A 26,840-nucleotide genomic window follows, 5' to 3' on the forward strand; every position below is an offset into this window, starting at 1 on the left:
AAAAAAATGTGAGATCCTCCATACCCAATCACCAGCAACCACATTCCCTGGATGGCTTGTTTTTCATTGTGAAAAGTGTCCGTGACCTGTGCACATATACTGTACGTTCGTACGCAAGGGTACGACACCCTGAGAAAAAGGAGATTATTTATAAGTAGCGAATGGGAATGGGCTTTTAAGAACCAGCTGAGACCATGAGGTGATTCCCTTAATTCCTGTGGAGACCATAACAAAATGTATTCATTTAATCAGCAACATGACTTTGTGTCTTAATGGCACAAACAGTATAGAGGTTTTACATTCAGTTTTACTCTGAAGCCTTGAGGCTGTGCTGATGTTGAACTAATATACATCATGGTTTTCACTCATGCAGCTCCTTAGACATTGCATAGGAACATTTCAAAACATGGTGATGGCTAAAGATGAAGACCGATATTGCTAATTTAAGAGAAGGTCTGGGTCAATTCAGCATTTAAGCTAAAGATACCTCACAGATATGGATGCGTCTCCCAATGCAGTCCCTTGCAAAGCATGCTGGGAACTACAGATCCACTGCCCAGGGCTGTGTTTCCCAAAAGCATTGTAAGCCTAAGTAGATCGTAGAGCTTTTGCCACCAATGGTCTGTACGATCAACTTTGATCACGATGCTTTTGAGAAATGCAGCCCTGGAGAGTAAATTTGGGGATTAAGTGTTATTCATCTTTGTTTATAATAACCCCAAATCACGATTTGTCATATTAACTAAATTCTCAGATCAGCAAGAGTGCATGTGTCGAATGTGTCCATCCTGAGCTTATATGGAAACTGTATGTTGGGTCAATGTTACTCAACTCAGTTAAAACAGCATTCCCTTGTTTTGTTACATAAACCTGACTGAATTAGGTTACAACAACAAAATTAGAATTTGCAGGTAGAATCAGCTAGAAATACCTCCTTAAAGCAACAACTGCACATGTTCACTTTTTACAGAGTATAGAAAATATGTTATTTTCACATTTAGTGTGTATATACACTAATATCGATAATATACACTATACTAATACAGATAATATCGATAGGTGCAAATAGCCGCTGCCTTATTATATATAGTTTAAATAAATCCTATTTGTTCTCTTTCACCCTGGTTATGGGCTAATTTCTTTAAGCCTTTACTGCAGTAATAGTGTTGCCTGTTTATGATATAATGTGTTTAAATTATCTACTCTTTGGTTATTATCTCTCAATCTTCATCAGAGAAGTGTCACTATGAAACTCTTCATGTGTCACACGACTGAATGCTCACTCAAATCCTGAGTGGACCGGGACATTTTAAAGTCAGTGTCGTGACACCAAGTGTCAATATGTTCTCATTTCTCAGGCTCCAGTTTTGACAATTCTTGTGTAAGGCTGCCCTTGTGTAACTTGTTTTCGTTATGTTATGTGCACATCATGGACTGGGCCTTGAACACACTTATACACTCGCACACAAACGGGAACTCAAGACACACACATACATTTGAACATTTAACCGCTCACTATTATATTTCTTAATATTCTATATATGGTAGGGTTGATCTTTGAGTACTATGATTGGATGGCCTGGACATCATGGATGATTCTGCTTTATCAAGTGTATAAATATGTCCTGTCTCTGCGTCTGCTTGATCATCTCCCGAGATCTCACGACGCTGCTGAAACACATCTGATTTGCAGATAATCTACCTGAAGATTCATCTAACCCCAAGATTAAGCCTGACTGCATTCACTTGGACTTTGTGAAGGTGCATCATAATAAAGGCCAGAGGTTTACTATCTCAGACTATATACTGCAACCTGTGAGTATCAGTTCACACAAGCTCACTCAACATATTTGTAGCATGTATGTATTTTTGGGGGGGAAAAAGGCTATCAATAATCTTCAAAGCATTGAGTAATAAGTATTAAAAAGCAACATACTTTGAGAAAAATGTTTTCTGGGGTGATTTACCTTGACTTTAAATGTTAAGAAGTTTAATCAGCAAGTATACGATATACAAGATATTTGTCTTGACTCAATGGAATGGACTTGATGGAAACAAAGTACAGTCAAAAACACCTTTACACAAATACAGAAAACAAAGGGATTGGAATCAACTATGTAGAAAACGTGCACAACTGGATCAATTTAAATTAAGATATGTGCAAGTAAAAATGAAGGAAGGGTCTCATCAGTATTTAATTTACTAATCACAACCGAACTGCTTTAGTAAGTCAGATGTCAGTAAAGGTGTTTTGATGTGTGTGTTTTTCATCAGGTCATGGAGATTCATCAGTCTGTTGTGATTCTGCTGCTGGTCTTGTGTGTGTCGTTCTCCACTCATGCTCAACCCCCCGGTTATCAACATTTCCGCAATCAGCATGTGGGTCCTTTTGTGAACGTGGAAATGTGTACCAGTGAAATCAGAAACAGAGGCATCACTGGACCTGGCGGTGTCTGCAAACCTGTCAACACCTTCATACAAGCAAATGAAAATGTTATTAACCCAGTATGTGGCAGAGGAGGAACTCCAGTGGGCGGAAACCTGTTTCGGAGCAACAATCCTTTTAACGTGGTCACGTGTAGATTACAATCTGGTTTGAGACCCCCAAACTGTATTTATCGTAGAGGGCAGTTGGCCACTCTTAATATAGTGTTAGGGTGTGTACGCGGCTGGCCTGTACATTATCAAAATGAGTAAGTAAAGTACAGATGGCTGGCTGAATAGAGCATCACAGAGCTATAGTTGCTAATCATTTGTTCACTTCTCCTTTCCCATCTTTCTTTGTTTCTCAAGTGCAAAAAGAGAAAAAAGTGAGTCAATCATGAAGCCAAAAATAAAATAGATGAATAAATACAAAATACAAATAGAAAGTGTACCCCTCTGTCTTTATGAGACTCTGATATGAATGAGAATATCTTCACTGTCTCTCATCATTTACCTGAACCCTTTCACGCATAGTGGTCACTACAGTGGACAGCTATTAAAAATGCATTTTCTTGAATTTGCACGGGTTTTTATGGCAAAGTTGCACATCAATCTCTTCATTGGACCCTTGTGCATCATCCTATAAATTGCAACCAAGTGGCAAGCCGTTGTGTTTCGATTTTTTCCCCCTCCAAACCAAGATGGCCAAGGGTCAGTCAGACATGCCAAGTTGCTCCGGAATATCCACCCATTCCTTCTAATCTAGGAGACTCTTGTAGGTAAAAAAAAGATATTGGAGCATCAAGCAATATCAAATGAGTCATATCACAGTAAAATTTCCCAAGTTTTGATTTTAGATTGAGAGAAAACTCTGATTAATCACATGTCCACTGTAGTGGACGTCATGCATCAACTGCTATATTTCAGCTACAATTCATAATTATAATGTGAATATTGTTTTTGAAATTTAAAACTTAAAAACTTAATCTGCAGTGACTTTTTTTACTGTAAATAAATGTATTTGTATTATTAGAAAGTAATTTTCATTTACATAGAAAAAAGTCATGTGATTACATATGTATGACACTTGTAATGCATAACTTTATTTGTTAGATCAAAAAGTAATCTGATTTCGTAATGCACGTTATTGTAATGCACTTTTTTACTCATAACATCAAAAAGTAATCTGATTATGTAATGCATGTTACTTGTAATGTGTTTCTTTACTCATAACATCAAAAAGTAATCTGATTAGGTAATGCATGTTACTTGTAATGCGTTTCTTTACTCATAACATCAAAAAGTAATCTGATTATGTAATATGCGTTATTGTAATGCGTTTCTTTACTCATAACATCACAAAGTAATCTGATTACGTAATGCATGTTACTTGTAATGCGTTTCTTTACTTGTTACATCAAAAAGTAATCTGATTAGGTAATGCACATTACTTGTAGTTAATTGTTAGATCAAAAAGTAATCTGATTAGGTAATGCATGTTACTTGTAATGCGTTTCTTTACTCATAACATCAAAAAGTAATCTGATTAGGTAATGCCTGTTACTTGTAATGCGTTTCTTTACTCATAACATCAAAAAGTAATCTGATTATGTAATATGCGTTATTGTAATGCGTTTCTTTACTCATAACATCACAAAGTAATCTGATTACGTAATGCATGTTACTTGTAATGCGTTTCTTTACTCGTTACATCAAAAAGTAATCTGATTAGGTAATGCACCTTACTTGTAGTTAAAGCTCCACTATGTAACTTTGGTATGTGACCACAAGAGGGCGCAGTTTCAACAATAACAAAGGCGAAGCTTGATGACGCTATGAAGGAGGTGACGATGGGAGATGTCGTTTTTAATGCGTTTTCACCATAGCAATGTATCTAAATGGAATTAATGAATCATGATCACGGATGAGGTAATTTATTCGTTTTTGTATTACCTGTATGTCTGATCGTATTATTTTATGTCATCATAATTAATGAACTGCAAGGAACGTGAAATGTTATGCTATATTATCCCGTTACAACATACAGCTATTTGTCAAATGATTTGTTTGGTTTATGTTGTGCAGTTTTACGTTTTTATGGTTAATGCCGTGTTGTTTAACGTGTTCAAACCAATATCTAAAAGTTAATTTGAACGAACATTTGCAAGTAATGACTAAATATATATTTTTAACAACTTATCCGATTGTATTTAATTGTACTGCCATAATCTCAGTCACCACACGTGATAAAAAGCCTTACCGAAGTACAAAGAGCAATATAACTTTGTTTATAAGTGCTATTATTGACAGTTGCATGTCTTACCTGTCTACAATACACTCGCGAGAGCAGAGTCTCTGTCAAGTCCAAGATAGTCGCGCAGCTCTCTCCATCTCGAAAACATCTGGCCGATATTTATCCGGGTTTTATTCCTCCGTTTGTCACACAGTCCGTGACTCCGCGTGTATCCGAATATGGACGCTTTCGTTTTGTTGGCACTTCAATACTCGCCAAAGAGTAATCGTGATCCATAACAGCTATAACCATACAGTCTATGGCTATAACGCTTTAACCACCACTTCCGCATTTGACCATGTGATATTCCGGTGTGGTGGGTCATATTTTTTATTTTATTCTTTTTTTATTCTTTGTCAGACGTCTTTATTGTTTATTGTGATAAGAAAAAAAAACTCAATAAAGTTGTTGTAAAAAAAAAAAAAAAAAAAAATCCGGAATATCCTATCACATGGTCCACACCGGAAAAAAAAGGATAGAGCAGACATTGCGTCACTGAGGCGCGACATTTATTTTCCGGGACGGCCAGTTATTTAAAATCGGAATTTCTCTGAAATAAAAAAATCTTTGGAGACTTTTGAGATATTGTAAGTACACAACTGGAGGAAATATATCACACTGTGCAAGTTATTTTCGGAAATTTTATTACAAAATTCCTACATGGAGCTTTAATTGTTAGATCAAAAAGTAATCTGATTAGGTAATGCATGTTACTTGTAACACATTACTTTACTTGTAACATCAAAAAAGTAATCTGAATGTGTTATGCATGTTACTTGTAATGCATTACCCCAAACACTGATCATTTCAGATGAGATTGAAAAAACGTATCGCTAGGTTCTCTTACGAGAGTCCTCTCGTACTGCGTTTTATCAAAACGCTACGGGAAAAGTCTCTTTTCACGAAACACTGAAGCAAAAAATTATCCTTTAATTTTCATATATGTAAAACGCGTTGCGGCAGCAGCAGTCAGCTATGGCGAGACGGCTTGCTCGCTCATTGGCTGCTCTGCGGCAACTGCTTAAGCCTATCGAGCGAGGCCTGAGATTACATCAGGCCAATGCTCGCCACTTCCCGCCGTAACGGGCGTGGCTTACCTCTATAAAAGGAGCTCGAGAAGGCTGATTCACTTGATTTTAATCTCTTCAGCGAAGCGCACGCATCGCTGGATCACGGAAGCAAGCGTCGTTCGAAGCAAGCACTTCAGCGGGACGGGCTCTCGAAGCCGCTGGCCAACGCCGCCTTCTACAGCCGTACGTGCTGCGCTTTCCGACGCCTATATCCTTTATTGCTATATTGCTCTGTTTTCTGTGTGTGTGTGTGTTCGCTGCAACACTCACCCCTAAAAGAGCTGCGTCTTTTTCACAACGCCTTATGCAGCGCTCGCGCTCGCTGACGGCGAAACGCCCTCACTCCGAGCCAATTGCCTACGGTGACTCTGAGGACTCGCCAGGCATCCTTTCCGAGGCTGCCCTTCCTGGAAGCGGACGGCGGGATTAGTTTTTCTTTACGTGTCAATGACGTCTCTGCACGCGTCATTCACCGGCGAAGGAGAAAAGAGTGTTCTCGGTCCCACCGTTGGTCGGTCTCACCTCTTTTCTCTCATATTTCTCAGTTCCCTGTTCGGCGACTGGAAATATTATTGCAGCAAGTGAGTCTGTTATAGCACGCTTGCCTGCCAGCAAACGCCGAAGAATACATGTTGACGCCGCCTTTGCCGCCAATGCTCTGTCAGTCCCCTGAAGGCGACTGCAGAGATGCATTTTGCAGCCAGCAAGCGCGTAGTACCCACTTGCCTGCAAACGAACACCGTTTCTACGGTTCCCGTGCGTCACTGGCGAAAGAAGAATGGAATGTTTTCAGCCCCGCTGAAACTGGGTGATATCCACTCTTCTCACATTCAAAGCCTATATCCCCCTGTGGCTCAGTGGCGGAATTATAGGTCTTCCGCATGAGACCGGAGTTCTAATCCCGGTCTAGCGGCATATATTTTTATGCCGCCAATGCTTCGCTCTGTCAGTCCCCTGAAGGCGACTTCGGAGATGCATTTTGCAGCCAGCGAGCGCGTAGTACCCGCTTGCCTGCAACCGAACGCCGTTTCTACGGTTCCCCCCATGCACAAAAGAAATATATTTGAAATATATTTTCAAAATATTTGAAATTGGCCCAATAAATATATTCCACACTTAACATCATATATTTTTGTTATATTTCAGAATATATTTCAATGTATTTGGAATATATGCCACATATATTTTGATACTTTTGGGGACCCATACAGAAAAAAATACATTGAAATATAACAAAAATATATGATGTTAAGTGTGAAATATATTTATTGGGCCAATTTCAAATATTTGCATATTCCAAAATATATTCTGAAAATATATTTCAAATATATTTCTTTTGTGTACATGGGTTTGACGGCAGCTGGTTATTATTGCTCAAATCTACCGGACGCTAAACGGTTAACAACGTAATTCTTGTCAGGTGCTGTGCGGCTTGTGGAGAAGCGCGTGTTCAAGCCGAGTGTTTACAGTGGTTGGTGAACGCGCGCCGTTTGCCGCATACAAACGCACGTCATACTACTACAATAATCATCGCTGGTGTATTGCTGTTTGGCTTTCTGGTAAGTGTCTTTGTGGCTCTTGTGGTCGTATTTATTTTGAGTAATCTTTAGTCATGGGGTTATCTGTGTATTTCAGCTCGCCTTGGTATTATTTGGTTCTCGCTCTGTTGCTGCCGGATGAATGACGCGATCGCCGCATGTTGGTATGTGTGATCACTGTATTATAATGATGTGCCAGTACGGTGTATATTTTAGTTCACATCCGGGCTTTTGCAGGTGAATGAATCTGCTGTTATAAAAGTACGTGAAGACTGCTGCTCGGATTGGGACTTTCATTGCTGCTGTTTTGTTCCCAATATCTTTTATTTTTGTTTATTGTTTTATTTCAATAATCTGCTGGCCAGTAGTGGCTCTCATGTGAGCACGCCCAGCATTCAATATATTTGAGTTAGTTTGCTTTAGGCCTATTATTGGGATAATTTAACTTCATTTATGTTGTTTGTTTTTGATCTTTTATGTGTTCGCCCTGTTTTCCTTTTGTGAATAATATTTGCATTACTTAATAATTTTGTGAGTGATCCTCAGCCGGTCAGAGGAAAGAGGGTTGTGGGTGTTAGCCGGCCTGTGAAGCCGGGACAGGCTGGTGACTGTAAACCAATGTACTGAAAACCTTACTGAAGCCCATAACTGCAGGTTTGAGTGCATCATATATTTTGTTTTGTGATATTGGGTATTGTGGTTGTGTCTTGTAAATTAGAATTCATGTAAATTATTTCTTTTGTTGTAATTCGTTTTTCTTGTCTTTCAGGCACTGTGAGTCCGGAGCAGGAGAGCTAGTTGCTCTATTTTTGTGGTGGGGCCTGATGCACCGTGTGTGTGTGTGGTCTATAACCTATAGTGATTGATCTTGGTTGATGGGAGGGTGCAGTGTGGTGCACGTGTTTGTGCTTCTCGACCATTGCTGATGTGGAGAAGTTTGGCGCTAGCTCACCCTGCTTCCGGTAATCACAAGTCCTGATAAGTCTGTATTGTTATCGTGTGTGTGTGGAGTGATGATTGATTCCAATTGCTGCATATTTTAATATTTTACATTTGTCCAATAAAGAATATTTTTGTATTTTCTTATACCCACGTCTCCAATTCTTTGTGTAAGGGAAACACCGAACCTGTGTGTCCTCATTAGGATACTTCTCTGGTTCAGTGACCAGGGTGGCGTAGTCGACTCTTCTTTAAACGTCTCCGTAATAAACCTACTGTATGCCACACTTATAACGGGTTTCAATTGGTTTTAGAGTTGTCACATTTGCTTGGGACCAGCTTGTAAAACTATATGATATGTGGGAAAAAATCATGGCATGCATAAAGAGTTTGGCTGCCTCTGTTTTTAAATATGGCCTGATGTGTCTGAAGTTAGCCAAATTATATCTGATGGTTTTAGCCACCTTTTTAACATGCTATTTAAAAGTTAAATTAGAGTCTAAAATAATCATGAGGAAACAACCATGAGTTTTTCTCCTTCAATTAAAAACATCAGCCTGCTGTACACTCGTGGACCTCTTAGAGAAGAACATACAGACTGTTTTGTTAATGTTAAGATGCAGATGTGACATTTTTAGCCATTCAGAAACATGCACCAGTGCTTCAATTTAGCTGCAGCCTGTTGTTTGTTCTTGGTATTGTCAGGTGAAACATGCAATTGATTTTGTTATTATTAATGCCTCGTATAAACAGGCTTATGTTTTTTATAAGAAACCTTTATGTAAGAGTAAAACACTGTAAAGAGGTTTTTATAAGAAATCTCATAATGTATTTGGTTTATTAAAAATGGCACTGTAAGCTATTTGTAGAAAAATAATTTATTAAGGTAATACAATAATGAAATAACTGAAATGTATCCTGTGTTTTAAGCATTTATTAAATGAAGAAATAGTATAGATAGAAATACTACTATGCATTAATTTGCTTATAATCCAGGGAACAAAAATGCACATGTATTTTTTGCCAATGATGAAGCGTGTGTGCAGCTGCAGCAACCTTATAACCTGCCTGTCAGAAAGCCTGTCCTGGGAACAGTGTTTATTGTTTACCGCACGTTCCGTTATTAGTGACGCACACCGGTAGAAGATGACAGTAAATCAAGTTTATGCTGTTGGGTTTGTTCTGTGTAGATGCGTTCATGCAATACATGTAAGTTTATATGTATATATATATCTTTACCTTATTAGTAGCCTATGTCGATCATGCGATTGGTAATTTCCTATGTTTATATTGCTTGGAGTTATCATCACCAGACAAGATGTTGTGTTTTGCTGATACAGCGAGTGTGTTTGTTTACAGGAGTGTATTATGCTGTGTACTATTTTCGTTAACTTCCTTGTGATTATTGTAATAACTGCCAGTTATTAAACGTTGGAGCTGACTGAACTTAAAAAAAAAAAAAAAAAAACACATAACTTTACCAACACAAAACCCAACAATCTTGCTTTAACGCATCAACTCCCAACAAACAATTACCCATAATGCACCCAGCTGCTAGCGCTGACTGCCAGGTCATTACAATATTGACATTTAAGTGGATTATATTTATTGTGTTATGGTTGCTAATTTTCTGAGTGTAATTACTGCAATGAGACATACATAGACAAATACTATTGTGAATTATTCCTCTTTCTTTATGTAGACCACATACAATCACAGAAGCATATCAATATTGTAAATAAGTGCCTCATAAAGAATCTCCTCTACACTCATGATTCTCGAATCTGATCCATATTTGGTGTGCCTCAGCTGAACTTTTGATTGTAGTGGGACTTGGCTACACCGCCCCTGATGATGATGAAGTTTAATGCCAGTCTAACAACCACATCCTCAAACCTTGCCACACAATATACTTATGTTTACATACCAACGCTATCTCACGACCAATTCGTACGAATGATAAAAGTTGGCTATTTCGTACGACCTCTCTCATACGATTTGTCTAAATGGGTAGGTTTAGAGCGGGGTCGGGGTAGGTCATTCGTATGAATTTATACAAATTGTGCAAATTGTAATACATGTACGATTTAAAAAAAAAAAAAAAATATCGTATGAAAAGCCACCTCTTAGAATTTGTAGGGGAGACCGGGGACAGTTGCAACACTTTTTGCATTTCTCTCAATTACTCAGAGACTATTTGGACTAGACCAACCTAATTTTTATATATTAAACTTGCATCTGTCTGCTAATTACCCATACAATTTAAAGATGATTATATATGACATATCGTTCACAGTATTTATTTGAATGGAAGAAGTCAGATGTTGCAACTGACCCCGACCCAGGGGACAGTTGCAACACAACCCAGGGACGGTTGCAACATGATTAAAACCTTAAATTTCATTAATTAACTTAAGCTTTTTGTCTCAATGAGCATATAATTCTGAAAATATTAATTGTTTTAGGCCTACTATAATATTATAGTATTGTTTATTTCAATAATATTATTGTAGCCTATTATTCATTTATTTAGTCATATTTATCAAATAACGGTTATTGAGTTTTGTTTGTTCATGTGTAGAACATAGTCCTACATAGATTCAGTGTGCAGGTGTTACAGATGCTATTCAATCTCTCCATATTTCAGTGTCAGACAGGAAGTATTGAACAATTTGCAATGCAACAAACTTTTATTAAACATGCAATTTATAATTTGTTGCAACCGTCCCCGACCCTATCAGCCATGACAGAACATCATATTCCTGCAAGACACACTGACACATGCTAACCATGTCACTTAGAAGTCAACAAAACAATAATTCAAACTAAGTAAGTTTTGATTATTTCATACAAAATTTCAGGACAGTATGACAAAAATATATCTAATGAAAAAAATTACTTTCATACCTCCAAAACAAGTTTTGTTCAATAAATGCAGCAGCAGATGTTGAATATGTATACTGTTTTCTTGGTGGGGGGAGGGTCTAACTGTGCATGTTCAGTATGAGTGTCATCACTCTAGCTTGTTTCTGATTGGAGAAAAATGGCATGTTGCAACCATCCCCTGTTGCAACTGTCCCCGGTCTCCCCTACATTTTCCCGTGAGATCAGGCTCTTACATATATGAATTTGAATGTCCACAATGCACAATTTGCTTTTTCAATGCTTTTATTAATTTGAGGGGTGTTTCAGGGAAAATCGGAATGATTTTATTCAATCAAAGTAACTGGAGCAGCGTGAAGGTCTCACAGGTTCTTTAAACAGATATAGGAGAGCGAGCGTGAACAGGGCACATCGTTCCAGCAACGTCTAGCTGTAAGGTGGAATAATGAAATCAGTTATTCTGATAATTATAGAGTTGTTAGAATAAAAAAAAAAAAAAACAGATTTTATAAATAGTTACTGTGGTGTGAAATTGGATTTTAAATTATAACTGAAAGTATAATGATAAAAAAAGCATTCTTACCATCAACGTTAAAAATCTCCAAACAGTTCTCGGGTACACCAGCATTGTTAGGTTCTCCAGCGCACCAGTTGGTATACATAAACTCTTTTCCGTCACTCCACACCCAGTTTCCTTCCTAAAGAGTGAAGCGAGTGAATAGACAGTGCACTAATGTTGTCCGTCTTCAGGAAGAAGCCAATTAAGTTGAGATTTGAAGTCACACTATCTTCATTAGACACTTTGCCTTTACTGTTTAAAGCAGAATCTTTAGTTTAGACAAACGAATAGATCTCTTTAGGACACACAATTGAACTTACTTGTACAGCATCATTAGCACCAATCCAAGAATGTGTGGAAGGCGGCAACAGACTCCGCAGCCAATCATTTTCCGTTTTATACTGCATAGATGCAAGATTCCCACCAAGACTTTGACAGTTTTTCTAAAGAGACAGATTTTTTCGTTGTCAATACAAAACCAATTCTTAATTAGAATAAAGCAAAGTCTGATTTACTAGATAAAACCCTCGTAACAATTTGCACTGACACAAAGTTAATTTTACTGCTACTGTTAAAGTAAAATCTACTTAATATTGGGCTTAATTAGTTTGACATTTAAATTACACTTAACATTTAATTAAAGTAATTGCGTAAATGTTACTTAATATTTAATTTCACATATAGAAGTAAGTAACATCTACTTTTAATTGTTAAATTTGCAAAAGTCTATTTTTACTCTGACAATATAACAATGAATTAAACCACACATTTACAGTGTATGCTTCTTTTAGAAACATCTTAATATATACAATAGATATTGAATAGATTACATATTGAATTTACATTGAATCACCTGAACACCTCAATACTTGGTACACAATGACGGTAACATTCGATAGATTGTTTGAGTGATTGTGTAGTAGAAAATTAATACAGATGACACAAAATCCCAAATTACTAAACCTACCAACAAAAGCTATGATAAAAAGGTGTAAATACAGCTGGAAAACAGTGAAAAGTCAAACTTATTAATTATTCATGCCACAGTGCATGATGGGAACACTATTATAATAAAAGTTGAATAGGTTTTACTTAATTGTACATTGAGATTTACGATATTATTGAATTGACTTTGTTTTGCCTTGCCTGAACTAACTTTTCCATGAAGAAATTATATTTGTTTTTTTTTGCAGCATTCACTGCACTAGAGAATAACTTTTATCAGTTTAAATTAATAGTTTGATACAATGCACTTATTGTGTACATACATGTCTTTACATCTGTCTTTTAGATGTAGTTAAAGACACCTAGTATAAAGTGTGACCAAATCATCTTGTTGTAACACACTACCTCTGCTGTGTTCCAGTCAGTCGGTTGAGGAAAGTGTCTGTAGCATCGGAGTCCAGATTGTATCCACCCAGTGGGGCATCTGCCTGCCACTCTGTTCAGTCCACCCACAATTATTCGCAAAGCATTCACTACAAAGAATGTTTTTATTTATTTATTTTATGTAGCTGATTTTGTTTGTGTGATTATGTGTTGAAAATATGTGTACTTTATACACTGTAAACCCTCAGGCAAATATTAGTCAATGGAATATTGTACATTTCCAAAATGTTTTTAAATAGCAAGGATTTTAACTAAATAAATGTCTCGGTTACCTTCTGTATTCCCCATGGAGAAGAGGATGTAAAGAAGCAGACAACTTTTCAGCATTGCCATGATGAACCTGAGAGGAATAAGCAGGAAAAGTTAAATGACTGCATGCACTCATATGCTGCACACTGAGGTTCTCCACGCATTTAAACACAAAGCACAAAAATACTTCAGAACATTTATTCAGAACTCGCTTTGGTTGTAAATTGTTGCCGTCAGAATCTCAGAGGAAGATTTTGTGAAGCGCCAGAGCCTGTGTAACACCAGAACAGTCTCATAACTGTTACATGAAGATGGGTCATATTTATACCGTGTTCATATTTATATCGTGTTTTGAGCACTTCTTGCGTTGTTTTTGTTTGTGCCTCTTCATGGTGACTCGCTTAATTTAGTCCTAATATGCAAGTCGCTTTGGATAAAAGCGTCTGCTAAATGACTAAATGTAAATGTTATACACATAATATCAGGCAATAGCATCGGAGTGTCCTGGGCAAAGATCAAACTTTACCATTTCTGGCATATTAGTTATAGATTTATAGTAATAAATCAAATGTTATATTTTAACATTTGAGAGGTCAAATGTTAAAATGTATGTGCGTGTCTTGAGTTCAAGGTCTAGTTCTTCACTGAGAAAAAAAAAAAAAAAACTTGCAAAAAGTTTTTGCACTCGGAAATGATACATTTATGTAAACATACATATACATTTTATACGTGTATGGAATTAACAAATTAGATAAAATTAACAAAGTAAATTTAACTTGGTCAGTTAGAGTTTGTGGAATAATTTCTACTTACTCAAGTATTGCTGAAAGCAACCCACGCGTAGCAGCACAAACAGCCTTCTTCGGGGTGTGCTTTCCAACCAAACAATTTCCTCTTTTATGTGTGCTAATTAGAAACACCTGAGTGACATAATACATGCACATACAGAGAAAGTCCACTAGGTGGCTACATTGCAAATTGAATCCAAAGACCAAAAGAAAAAAAAAAAAAAAAATGATGATGATGATGATGAAAGACAAAAGGCATAATGCTGCGTTCCAGGCAGGTTCTTGAGCACGTAAATCACGACTCACGACTTTGTAGCGTTCCAGGCCAGTCACGCCAAACTACCTGAGCTACCAACTACCTTTTTTTTTTTCATAAGCATGATCAATGCTGTTAAGTTCAGGTTTATGTCACCTTAACATTTCCATGATGCGGCAATACACTTTCACGACATACTTATTGTTTCAGACACATAACATTGTAATACATTATCGTTTGTGTATTATTATCATTAATATTATATTATATTATTATTAATTTGACTGCAACGTTATATTGTCCTAAAGTGTATTCTCACTGTGTACAGCCTGGCTATGTGACGTCAGAGCTCGTACCTGGGAATAGGCTACATCGATCTAGTACGAGTTCACGGGTGGGAAGTCACGGGTTTGACTGCCGTTCCAGTGCACTTTCACGGGTATAAGGTTGGAAAAACACGGGTTACAGGTTGCCTTGAATGCACCATTAGACTCGCTGTTAATGTAGGCTACGGAAATATTCCGTAATTTCCACAATCAGTTTTTAGAGGCAAGATAGGCCTACTTATTTTAACGTTAGATAAGTGCTATTACCAACATACAATCTAAATGTATTAAATACATAACTGTTTTATACAAATAGGTTAGGCTATATTTGATGATGATATCAGGAAGCAACGAAATACTCACGACGACAGGAGTGACGGTGGTGCGTAAATCGAGTTTACCCTTCCACTTCTGTTAGTTTGATTAAAATCTCTTATCCCATGCGAATTGATGGCCATTATTATTACAGACGTCCTGTGGTAAAATTACATCACTCCACCTCTCCATGTTAAACTAGTCCCGTCTGAATAGTTCTAGGCCTATAGTGGAGACTTTCAATTCTGTAGTTTTAAATCGAAGCTAATGATTTGTTTTTTTTGTCCCATAGCCCTTAACCCACCTTCAATCGTAATCTTTTGCATTTAGATATTAATTATTTGTTATGTTTATTTATCTATCTATTTTTTTTTTTTTATGGGAACGGTTAGCTAGTTGCTACAAAATCTGATTTCTGTCACAGTGTCTGGTTTGTGTTTCCCTGGGTCACCACTAGAGGTCCTCTTTCCCCACGGTGTCATTCACTCTTACTACATTTCCCATCATCCTGTTCTGTCACTCATAGTATCATTGCACACAGCTGTTTCCCGTCACCTCATTAGTATCTGTGTATATAGGGGAGAGCGGGGCACAACCTAACGCTTTTTGACTTTCTCAGTTTGTGTAAATCTACTTATGGTTCAGAGTATTTATTTTTTCCCACATTAATTTCCCACATGTCTACTACAATTATGTGTTTTTGTTTTATTAATACAGTATATACTTTTTTCTTGATATACCCCGAAAGAATGGAAGTGAAATGTGACAACATGCCCCATAGGTGGGGTACATTGTAACATGTGCAGGGGTACATTGTAACGTGACCATAAAACAGCTGAAAATGTTATCTGATCTAATAAAAAAAATATACAAAACAAACTAAAATATTTTCTAAATAAAATACAATTAAAAAACTTTTTCATATAAAATAATGGCAATTTATAATAATTAAATAGAAACTCATTTTTGAGTTTTGACTACGAACACATGAAAACACAGCTATACAACATAGTTCAAAACAAATAAATAATTAGTAATTTCTGAACATTGACACTCAGTCTTTATTCACCTTTTTCTCACGTTTTCTCAATAAAATTAATAAAAGTATAGAATATAATAGCATATTTCTAATAGGGGCACATTGTAACGCAGTGTTACAACATGCCCTCGCCTGCACAACTGGGATTTAAACCCTGCTAGTGTCTTCTGCTAGTTAGCGGAGCATTAAATAACTATCTCAACTGTTAAATAACATCTTGGAGATTAAAATAATATCAGATTTGTCTTATTTTAAATAAACACAAAAAATAGAGATGAAAAATTAACTTAAGTAAGAAATTTACTTTTGCTATGGTTTAATAAGTGTGTATGGATATCTTCCAAAAATAAAATAATTTTGGCGGATTTTTTTTTTCTATATAGTGTTGATATGGCAACTAGTAAATAAACAAAGTTTCGTCATCCAAGCATGTGCGGAAGTATTTAAAACAAGCGTGTTACAACTAACCCCGCGTTAGGTTGTGCCCCGCGCTCCCCTATACCCTGGTTGTTTCAGTGTTTGTCACAGAGTCCTTGTTTAGTGTCACAAAACTTCTTGTTTCTTGTTCGTTCTTATTTCTTGTTTCGCTTTTATGGTTTTGACCCTTGACTGGACTGGTTTATGATTTACGGATTACCCTGATTACATACTGCTATTGGATCTATCCCTGTTGCCTGTGTGTGGTATTTTGACAATTTTAGGATATCTTTAGTCTATGTAGCCTATGTGAAATTTGTACACACACATACATAATTGTTTATTTGTGTCCCCAGGTGTGTTTGGTGATGAAGTGTCCGTGATGGAGGGAGATTCTGTTACTCTAAACACTAATATTGCGAAAAAACATCATGACGAGATGCTGTGGTATTTTGAAGACACTCGCATAGCTCTGATCAACGGACATCACAACACGAGCTGTTTATATGATGGAGAAGACGGGAGATTCAGAGACAGACTGGAGGTGGATTATGAGACCGGATCTCTGATCATCACAAATATCAGATCTGAACATGCTGGACGTTATGAAGCAGAGCTGATCAGAAGCGAAAGTTCAGGCAAAAGGCAAAGCTTAAACAGAAACCGAAAGTGTGACAGCACAAAAATCACCCAAAAAAATCAGCAGCTCTCATGATGACACCATAAAAACATTCAGTGTGATCGTCAGTGGTGAGTCACTCAATGTTATTTTCCCTTAAGTATTTTTGTCGTTTTTGTTGAAGGAATTAAATATTATTTAATTCAATTATTTTTCTATTTTCTATTATAATAAACATTCAATTGCATTGGCATGCTGTAAATTTAATAAACTGAATTTCTGATCACTCTGCTCATTTAAAAAACTGTCAAACTGTCTAACTGTCAAAAAGTCATTTTTGAATTAAATATGCAATACTGTGATCCTGTGATCCATACAATCCTGCATCCATGTGTCTTTGTAACATTGAAACAAAAGATTGACAAAAACTTCAATTCTTGTGTTCTTTCGTTTTTTTTTTTTGTTTTTTTTATTGGTTTGTGTTTTCCAGCTTCTCTGACTGATCAAGATGAAACCAATAAAGAACCTCATATGGAGAAGCATGCGGCTGACTTAGGTATGTTTTCCACTCTACTTCTAGTCTAAATCTAGCATAACATGTATTACAGTTTATTTAATAAAAACACTGTTCTTATGGGGAACTTCACTTTATATAATGAATATATATATATATCTTTATAAAATATATCTAATGAATATTATAATCACAGTCAGATTCGCTCACACTAATGTCTGTTTCTCTTTAGCTGATCCAGGATCAGGTCTGTCCTCAGGTGCTGTTGCAGGAATATCTGCTGCTGTTCTGCTGGTGTCTGTAGCTTCAGCTGCTGGTGTGACTTACTATCGCCACAGGAGCTCTAAAAAAGATAAGCATCACCTAGGAAAACTTTTTGTGCAAAAGTATTACCTGGCTCTCCGGAATACTTGATTCTGATTGGTCAGTCGGGACTTTCCGCTCAGATATTTCTGAGTGAACAACTGAATCTCAAGGGGCCTTCCACAAGTCTGTTAGTGAAGGGTACATGTGATGGTCATGGAAGTAATTTTATTGTTTATCGTCATGTGACCATGAGTCCTGGCGATTCAATTTAAAAGCTAGATGTTGGGAGAATTCAGTTAAAGCATAAACAAAATAAGTTTGTGATAATAAAAATGTTTAAAATATATGTTTTGCAATTAGGGGACAGTGGGGCACAACCTTACACTTTCTAACTTTCTCAGTTTTGTGTAAATTCACTTGAGGTTCAGAGTATTTTTCCCCCCTCAGTAATTCAACAAATCTAGAACAAATATGTTGTCTTGTTTAAATGGTGCATGCTTTATTTTTCTTTAGAAATTGGAATTGAAATGTAAAAACAACCATACAACAGCTTGAAGTGTTATCTGTATTTTGATGCTATTTTTATTCAATACATTGATATGACAACTAGTAAATACACTACACACACACACACACACACACACAATATGATACTGTACTGACCTAAACTGTAGATCCGGCGCGCCGGCGCGCTTTGCTCTTTTTTTTTTTTTTTTTTTTTCACATAGCAGCAAAATAGGCTAAACTTAAAATACTCCGTCATTTATGGTCATACAGACTTAAGAAATATGAAAAAATAAACTGTTAAATGTCTACTTTTTATGTGTCCACTTACAAGTGAAAAAAAAAAGTGTTTTTGTAAGATAAAGAAAACAAACAGGGTGTGCTTTCTGCCTGTCCGGCTCGGAGCTCTTTTTTTTGGAGCACATCTCTAAACTTAAACAAAACTCAGCGAGTACTATTCACCCAGACCCAGGCATGACCAATATATCTTTATAAACATTCAAGTGTGTACTTTTAAATTATCTAATTCAAAACTAAATCAAATATTCTCTGTTTATGTAATCTGTACAAAAAGAGAGAGATGGCAGTCGTTCACATCTCAGCTCATTATTTTTAATGTGATCCCGCCAACGGAGAGCGCAGGCTATTCAAACGCAAATGATCTCAGGCAGCTCATTCAAACTGTGAACGCCCACATATCAGCTCGAGAAAACACATCAAGTTTAATCAGATCATCGTACTTGTTTACACCCTCTTGCAGCGCTGTGAGGAATAATACTATCGTAATAATAATGGAAAATGTACCTCAGAAGTGCTGGTATTTCGAGGAGCAACGAATACACTGTAGTAAGTTTTTTCATTCACAAGTGAATCGCGTTTCTGTGTGTGAATGAATGATCCGCTTTTAGCAAACTATATTGCTATACTGAGATGAGTAAAAATCGACTGAAATATGTTGAAATAAAATGTATCTGTATAAGCAACGTATTAAACTGCAAATTAACATTTGTATTCCTTATAATAAAAACGATAGACATATGTTACAGACATATGAAAGACAACATTTCTTTGACTAGTTTTGGATAGATTATAAATTTCTATAGACTGCCACATCAAATAAGCTTTTGTTTGCCAATGTCTGCTCTTATGTTAAATATAGTATGTTTTGTCAAATAATGTTATTATAGTGTTTCTTCCAATGTATAAGCTATATATTCAAAGTAATGCATCCTTAACTTTGAAATATGTATGATAAAATGTATACTTTAGTTTTTACAAAGAAAGATTGCACTTGAATTGTTGTTGTAATTGTAACCTTTTTAATAAAAATATATATTTACAAGTGTTATGGAAAAATGTCTCTTTTCTTTGTTTTATATATCACTGATTTAACTAAATGAATGCCATTCATTCACTTGGCTGTATTTTGAGTTTCTTTTTATGATGTTGATACAGCTGGGAGGGTGTGTGTGAGGCTTCAGAGGTGGGCCACAGGAGTTTCTCTGTTTCTTCTGTTTGGGGGGCTGTAAGAGATAGCTTTGAGGAGAAACATTATAAAACTGCCAGCAAAACACATCTGAAACGTCTCACGAAATTTCACAAAATTTATTTTTTAGAAACTTAAATATGTTATAGTGTATATTCAGTCCAATGGTAATAATGTTAACCCTCTGGGGTCTAAGGTGTTTTTGGGGTCCTTGAGATGTTCCGACATGCCCTGACATTCGTGCTTTTTTCAGTTGCTTATAAATAAGCATTCATATTGTCATTAAAAGATATTTATTCTTGCAAGAATAGTTCCCCGTCCACCCACAGTCCAGCTGCAGGCGGAGTGAGACGTTTCAGATGTGTTTTGCTGGCAGTTTTATAATGTTTCTCCTCAAAGCTATCTCTTACAGCCCCCCAAACAGAAGAAACAGAGAAACTCCTGTGGCCCACCTCTGAAGCCTCACACACACCCTCCCAGCTGTATCAACATCATAAAAAGAAACTCAAAATACAGCCAAGTGAATGAATGGCATTCATTTAGTTAAATCAGTGATATATAAAACAAAGAAAAGAGACATTTTTCCATAACACTTGTAAATATATATTTTTATTAAAAAGGTTACAATTACAACAACAATTCAAGTGCAATCTTTCTTTGTAAAAACTAAAGTATACATTTTATCATACATATTTCAAAGTTAAGGATGCATTACTTTGAATATATAGCTTATACATTGGAAGAAACACTATAATAACATTATTTGACAAAACATACTATATTTAACATAAGAGCAGACATTGGCAAACAAAAGCTTATTTGATGTGGCAGTCTATAGAAATTTATAATCTATCCAAAACTAGTCAAAGAAATGTTGTCTTTCATATGTCTGTAACATATGTCTATCGTTTTTATTATAAGGAATACAAATGTTAATTTGCAGTTTAATACGTTGCTTATACAGATACATTTTATTTCAACATATTTCAGTCGATTTTTACTCATCTCAGTATAGCAATATAGTTTGCTAAAAGCGGATCATTCATTCACACACAGAAACGCGATTCACTTGTGAATGAAAAAACTTACTACAGTGTATTCGTTGCTCCTCGAAATACCAGCACTTCTGAGGTACATTTTCCATTATTATTACGATAGTATTATTCCTCACAGCGCTGCAAGAGGGTGTAAACAAGTACGATGATCTGATTAAACTTGATGTGTTTTCTCGAGCTGATATGTGGGCGTTCACAGTTTGAATGAGCTGCCTGAGATCATTTGCGTTTGAATAGCCTGCGCTCTCCGTTGGCGGGATCACATTAAAAATAATGAGCTGAGATGTGAACGACTGCCATCTCTCTCTTTTTGTACAGATTACATAAACAGAGAATATTTGATTTAGTTTTGAATTAGATAATTTAAAAGTACACACTTGAATGTTTATAAAGATATATTGGTCATGCCTGGGTCTGGGTGAATAGTACTCGCTGAGTTTTGTTTAAGTTTAGAGATGTGCTCCAAAAAAAAGAGCTCCGAGCCGGACAGGCAGAAAGCACACCCTGTTTGTTTTCTTTATCTTACAAAAACACTTTTTTTTTTCACTTGTAAGTGGACACATAAAAAGTAGACATTTAACAGTTTATTTTTTCATATTTCTTAAGTCTGTATGACCATAAATGACGGAGTATTTTAAGTTTAGCCTATTTTGCTGCTATGTGAAAAAAAAAAAAAAAAAAAAAGAGCAAAGCGCGCCGGCGCGCCGGATCTACAGTTTAGGTCAGTACAGTATCATATTGTGTGTGTGTGTGTGTGTGTGTGTAGTGTATTTACTAGTTGTCATATCAATGTATTGAATAAAAATAGCATCAAAATACAGATAACACTTCAAGCTGTTGTATGGTTGTTTTTACATTTCAATTCCAATTTCTAAAGAAAAATAAAGCATGCACCATTTAAACAAGACAACATATTTGTTCTAGATTTGTTGAATTACTGAGGGGGGAAAAATACTCTGAACCTCAAGTGAATTTACACAAAACTGAGAAAGTTAGAAAGTGTAAGGTTGTGCCCCACTGTCCCCTAATTGCAAAACATATATTTTAAACATTTTTATTATCACAAACTTATTTTGTTTATGCTTTAACTGAATTCTCCCAACATCTAGCTTTTAAATTGAATCGCCAGGACTCATGGTCACATGACGATAAACAATAAAATTACTTCCATGACCATCACATGTACCCTTCACTAACAGACTTGTGGAAGGCCCCTTGAGATTCAGTTGTTCACTCAGAAATATCTGAGCGGAAAGTCCCGACTGACCAATCAGAATCAAGTATTCCGGAGAGCCAGGTAATACTTTTGCACAAAAAGTTTTCCTAGGTGATGCTTATCTTTTTTAGAGCTCCTGTGGCGATAGTAAGTCACACCAGCAGCTGAAGCTACAGACACCAGCAGAACAGCAGCAGATATTCCTGCAACAGCACCTGAGGACAGACCTGATCCTGGATCAGCTAAAGAGAAACAGACATTAGTGTGAGCGAATCTGACTGTGATTATAATATTCATTAGATATATTTTATAAAGATATATATATATATTCATTATATAAAGTGAAGTTCCCCATAAGAACAGTGTTTTTATTAAATAAACTGTAATACATGTTATGCTAGATTTAGACTAGAAGTAGAGTGGAAAACATACCTAAGTCAGCCGCATGCTTCTCCATATGAGGTTCTTTATTGGTTTCATCTTGATCAGTCAGAGAAGCTGGAAAACACAAACCAATAAAAAAAACAAAAAAAAAAAACGAAAGAACACAAGAATTGAAGTTTTTGTCAATCTTTTGTTTCAATGTTACAAAGACACATGGATGCAGGATTGTATGGATCACAGGATCACAGTATTGCATATTTAATTCAAAAATGACTTTTTGACAGTTAGACAGTTTGACAGTTTTTTAAATGAGCAGAGTGATCAGAAATTCAGTTTATTAAATTTACAGCATGCCAATGCAATTGAATGTTTATTATAATAGAAAATAGAAAAATAATTGAATTAAATAATATTTAATTCCTTCAACAAAAACGACAAAAATACTTAAGGGAAAATAACATTGAGTGACTCACCACTGACGATCACACTGAATGTTTTTATGGTGTCATCATGAGAGCTGCTGATTTTTTTGGGTGATTTTTGTGCTGTCACACTTTCGGTTTCTGTTTAAGCTTTGCCTTTTGCCTGAACTTTCGCTTCTGATCAGCTCTGCTTCATAACGTCCAGCATGTTCAGATCTGATATTTGTGATGATCAGAGATCCGGTCTCATAATCCACCTCCAGTCTGTCTCTGAATCTCCCGTCTTCTCCATCATATAAACAGCTCGTGTTGTGATGTCCGTTGATCAGAGCTATGCGAGTGTCTTCAAAATACCACAGCATCTCGTCATGATGTTTTTTCGCAATATTAGTGTTTAGAGTAACAGAATCTCCCTCCATCACGGACACTTCATCACCAAACACACCTGGGGACACAAATAAACAATTATGTATGTGTGTGTACAAATTTCACATAGGCTACATAGACTAAAGATATCCTAAAATTGTCAAAATACCACACACAGGCAACAGGGATAGATCCAATAGCAGTATGTAATCAGGGTAATCCGTAAATCATAAACCAGTCCAGTCAAGGGTCAAAACCATAAAAGCGAAACAAGAAATAAGAACGAACAAGAAACAAGAAGTTTTGTGACACTAAACAAGGACTCTGTGACAAACACTGAAACAACCAGGGTATAGGGGAGCGCGGGGCACAACCTAACGCGGGGTTAGTTGTAACACGCTTGTTTTAAATACTTCCGCACATGCTTGGATGACGAAACTTTGTTTATTTACTAGTTGCCATATCAACACTATATAGAAAAAAAAAATCCGCCAAAATTATTTTATTTTTGGAAGATATCCATACACACTTATTAAACCATAGCAAAAGTAAATTTCTTACTTAAGTTAATTTTTCATCTCTATTTTTTGTGTTTATTTAAAATAAGACAAATCTGATATTATTTTAATCTCCAAGATGTTATTTAACAGTTGAGATAGTTATTTAATGCTCCGCTAACTAGCAGAAGACACTAGCAGGGTTTAAATCCCAGTTGTGCAGGCGAGGGCATGTTGTAACACTGCGTTACAATGTGCCCCTATTAGAAATATGCTATTATATTCTATACTTTTATTAATTTTATTGAGAAAACGTGAGAAAAAGGTGAATAAAGACTGAGTGTCAATGTTCAGAAATTACTAATTATTTATTTGTTTTGAACTATGTTGTATAGCTGTGTTTTCATGTGTTCGTAGTCAAAACTCAAAAATGAGTTTCTATTTAATTATTATAAATTGCCATTATTTTATATGAAAAAGTTTTTTAATTGTATTTTATTTAGAAAATATTTTAGTTTGTTTTGTATATTTTTTTTATTAGATCAGATAACATTTTCAGCTGTTTTATGGTCACGTTACAATGTACCCCTGCACATGTTACAATGTACCCCACCTATGGGGCATGTTGTCACATTTCACTTCCATTCTTTCGGGGTATATCAAGAAAAAAGTATATACTGTATTAATAAAACAAAAACACATAATTGTAGTAGACATGTGGGAAATTAATGTGGGAAAAAATAAATACTCTGAACCATAAGTAGATTTACACAAACTGAGAAAGTCAAAAAGCGTTAGGTTGTGCCCCGCTCTCCCCTATATACACAGATACTAATGAGGTGACGGGAAACAGCTGTGTGCAATGATACTATGAGTGACAGAACAGGATGATGGGAAATGTAGTAAGAGTGAATGACACCGTGGGGAAAGAGGACCTCTAGTGGTGACCCAGGGAAACACAAACCAGACACTGTGACAGAAATCAGATTTTGTAGCAACTAGCTAACCGTTCCCATAAAAAAAAAAAAATAGATAGATAAATAAACATAACAAATAATTAATATCTAAATGCAAAAGATTACGATTGAAGGTGGGTTAAGGGCTATGGGACAAAAAAAACAAATCATTAGCTTCGATTTAAAACTACAGAATTGAAAGTCTCCACTATAGGCCTAGAACTATTCAGACGGGACTAGTTTAACATGGAGAGGTGGAGTGATGTAATTTTACCACAGGACGTCTGTAATAATAATGGCCATCAATTCGCATGGGATAAGAGATTTTAATCAAACTAACAGAAGTGGAAGGGTAAACTCGATTTACGCACCACCGTCACTCCTGTCGTCGTGAGTATTTCGTTGCTTCCTGATATCATCATCAAATATAGCCTAACCTATTTGTATAAAACAGTTATGTATTTAATACATTTAGATTGTATGTTGGTAATAGCACTTATCTAACGTTAAAATAAGTAGGCCTATCTTGCCTCTAAAAACTGATTGTGGAAATTACGGAATATTTCCGTAGCCTACATTAACAGCGAGTCTAATGGTGCATTCAAGGCAACCTGTAACCCGTGTTTTTCCAACCTTATACCCGTGAAAGTGCACTGGAACGGCAGTCAAACCCGTGACTTCCCACCCGTGAACTCGTACTAGATCGATGTAGCCTATTCCCAGGTACGAGCTCTGACGTCACATAGCCAGGCTGTACACAGTGAGAATACACTTTAGGACAATATAACGTTGCAGTCAAATTAATAATAATATAATATAATATTAATGATAATAATACACAAACGATAATGTATTACAATGTTATGTGTCTGAAACAATAAGTATGTCGTGAAAGTGTATTGCCGCATCATGGAAATGTTAAGGTGACATAAACCTGAACTTAACAGCATTGATCATGCTTATGAAAAAAAAAAAGGTAGTTGGTAGCTCAGGTAGTTTGGCGTGACTGGCCTGGAACGCTACAAAGTCGTGAGTCGTGATTTACGTGCTCAAGAACCTGCCTGGAACGCAGCATTATGCCTTTTGTCTTTCATCATCATCATCATCATTTTTTTTTTTTTTTTTCTTTTGGTCTTTGGATTCAATTTGCAATGTAGCCACCTAGTGGACTTTCTCTGTATGTGCATGTATTATGTCACTCAGGTGTTTCTAATTAGCACACATAAAAGAGGAAATTGTTTGGTTGGAAAGCACACCCCGAAGAAGGCTGTTTGTGCTGCTACGCGTGGGTTGCTTTCAGCAATACTTGAGTAAGTAGAAATTATTCCACAAACTCTAACTGACCAAGTTAAATTTACTTTGTTAATTTTATCTAATTTGTTAATTCCATACACGTATAAAATGTATATGTATGTTTACATAAATGTATCATTTCCGAGTGCAAAAACTTTTTGCAAGTTTTTTTTTTTTTTTTCTCAGTGAAGAACTAGACCTTGAACTCAAGACACGCACATACATTTTAACATTTGACCTCTCAAATGTTAAAATATAACATTTGATTTATTACTATAAATCTATAACTAATATGCCAGAAATGGTAAAGTTTGATCTTTGCCCAGGACACTCCGATGCTATTGCCTGATATTATGTGTATAACATTTACATTTAGTCATTTAGCAGACGCTTTTATCCAAAGCGACTTGCATATTAGGACTAAATTAAGCGAGTCACCATGAAGAGGCACAAACAAAAACAACGCAAGAAGTGCTCAAAACACGATATAAATATGAACACGGTATAAATATGACCCATCTTCATGTAACAGTTATGAGACTGTTCTGGTGTTACACAGGCTCTGGCGCTTCACAAAATCTTCCTCTGAGATTCTGACGGCAACAATTTACAACCAAAGCGAGTTCTGAATAAATGTTCTGAAGTATTTTTGTGCTTTGTGTTTAAATGCGTGGAGAACCTCAGTGTGCAGCATATGAGTGCATGCAGTCATTTAACTTTTCCTGCTTATTCCTCTC

Source organism: Squalius cephalus (genome assembly GCF_949319135.1).
Source record: "Squalius cephalus genome assembly, chromosome: 13".
Lineage (NCBI taxonomy): Eukaryota > Metazoa > Chordata > Actinopteri > Cypriniformes > Leuciscidae > Squalius > Squalius cephalus.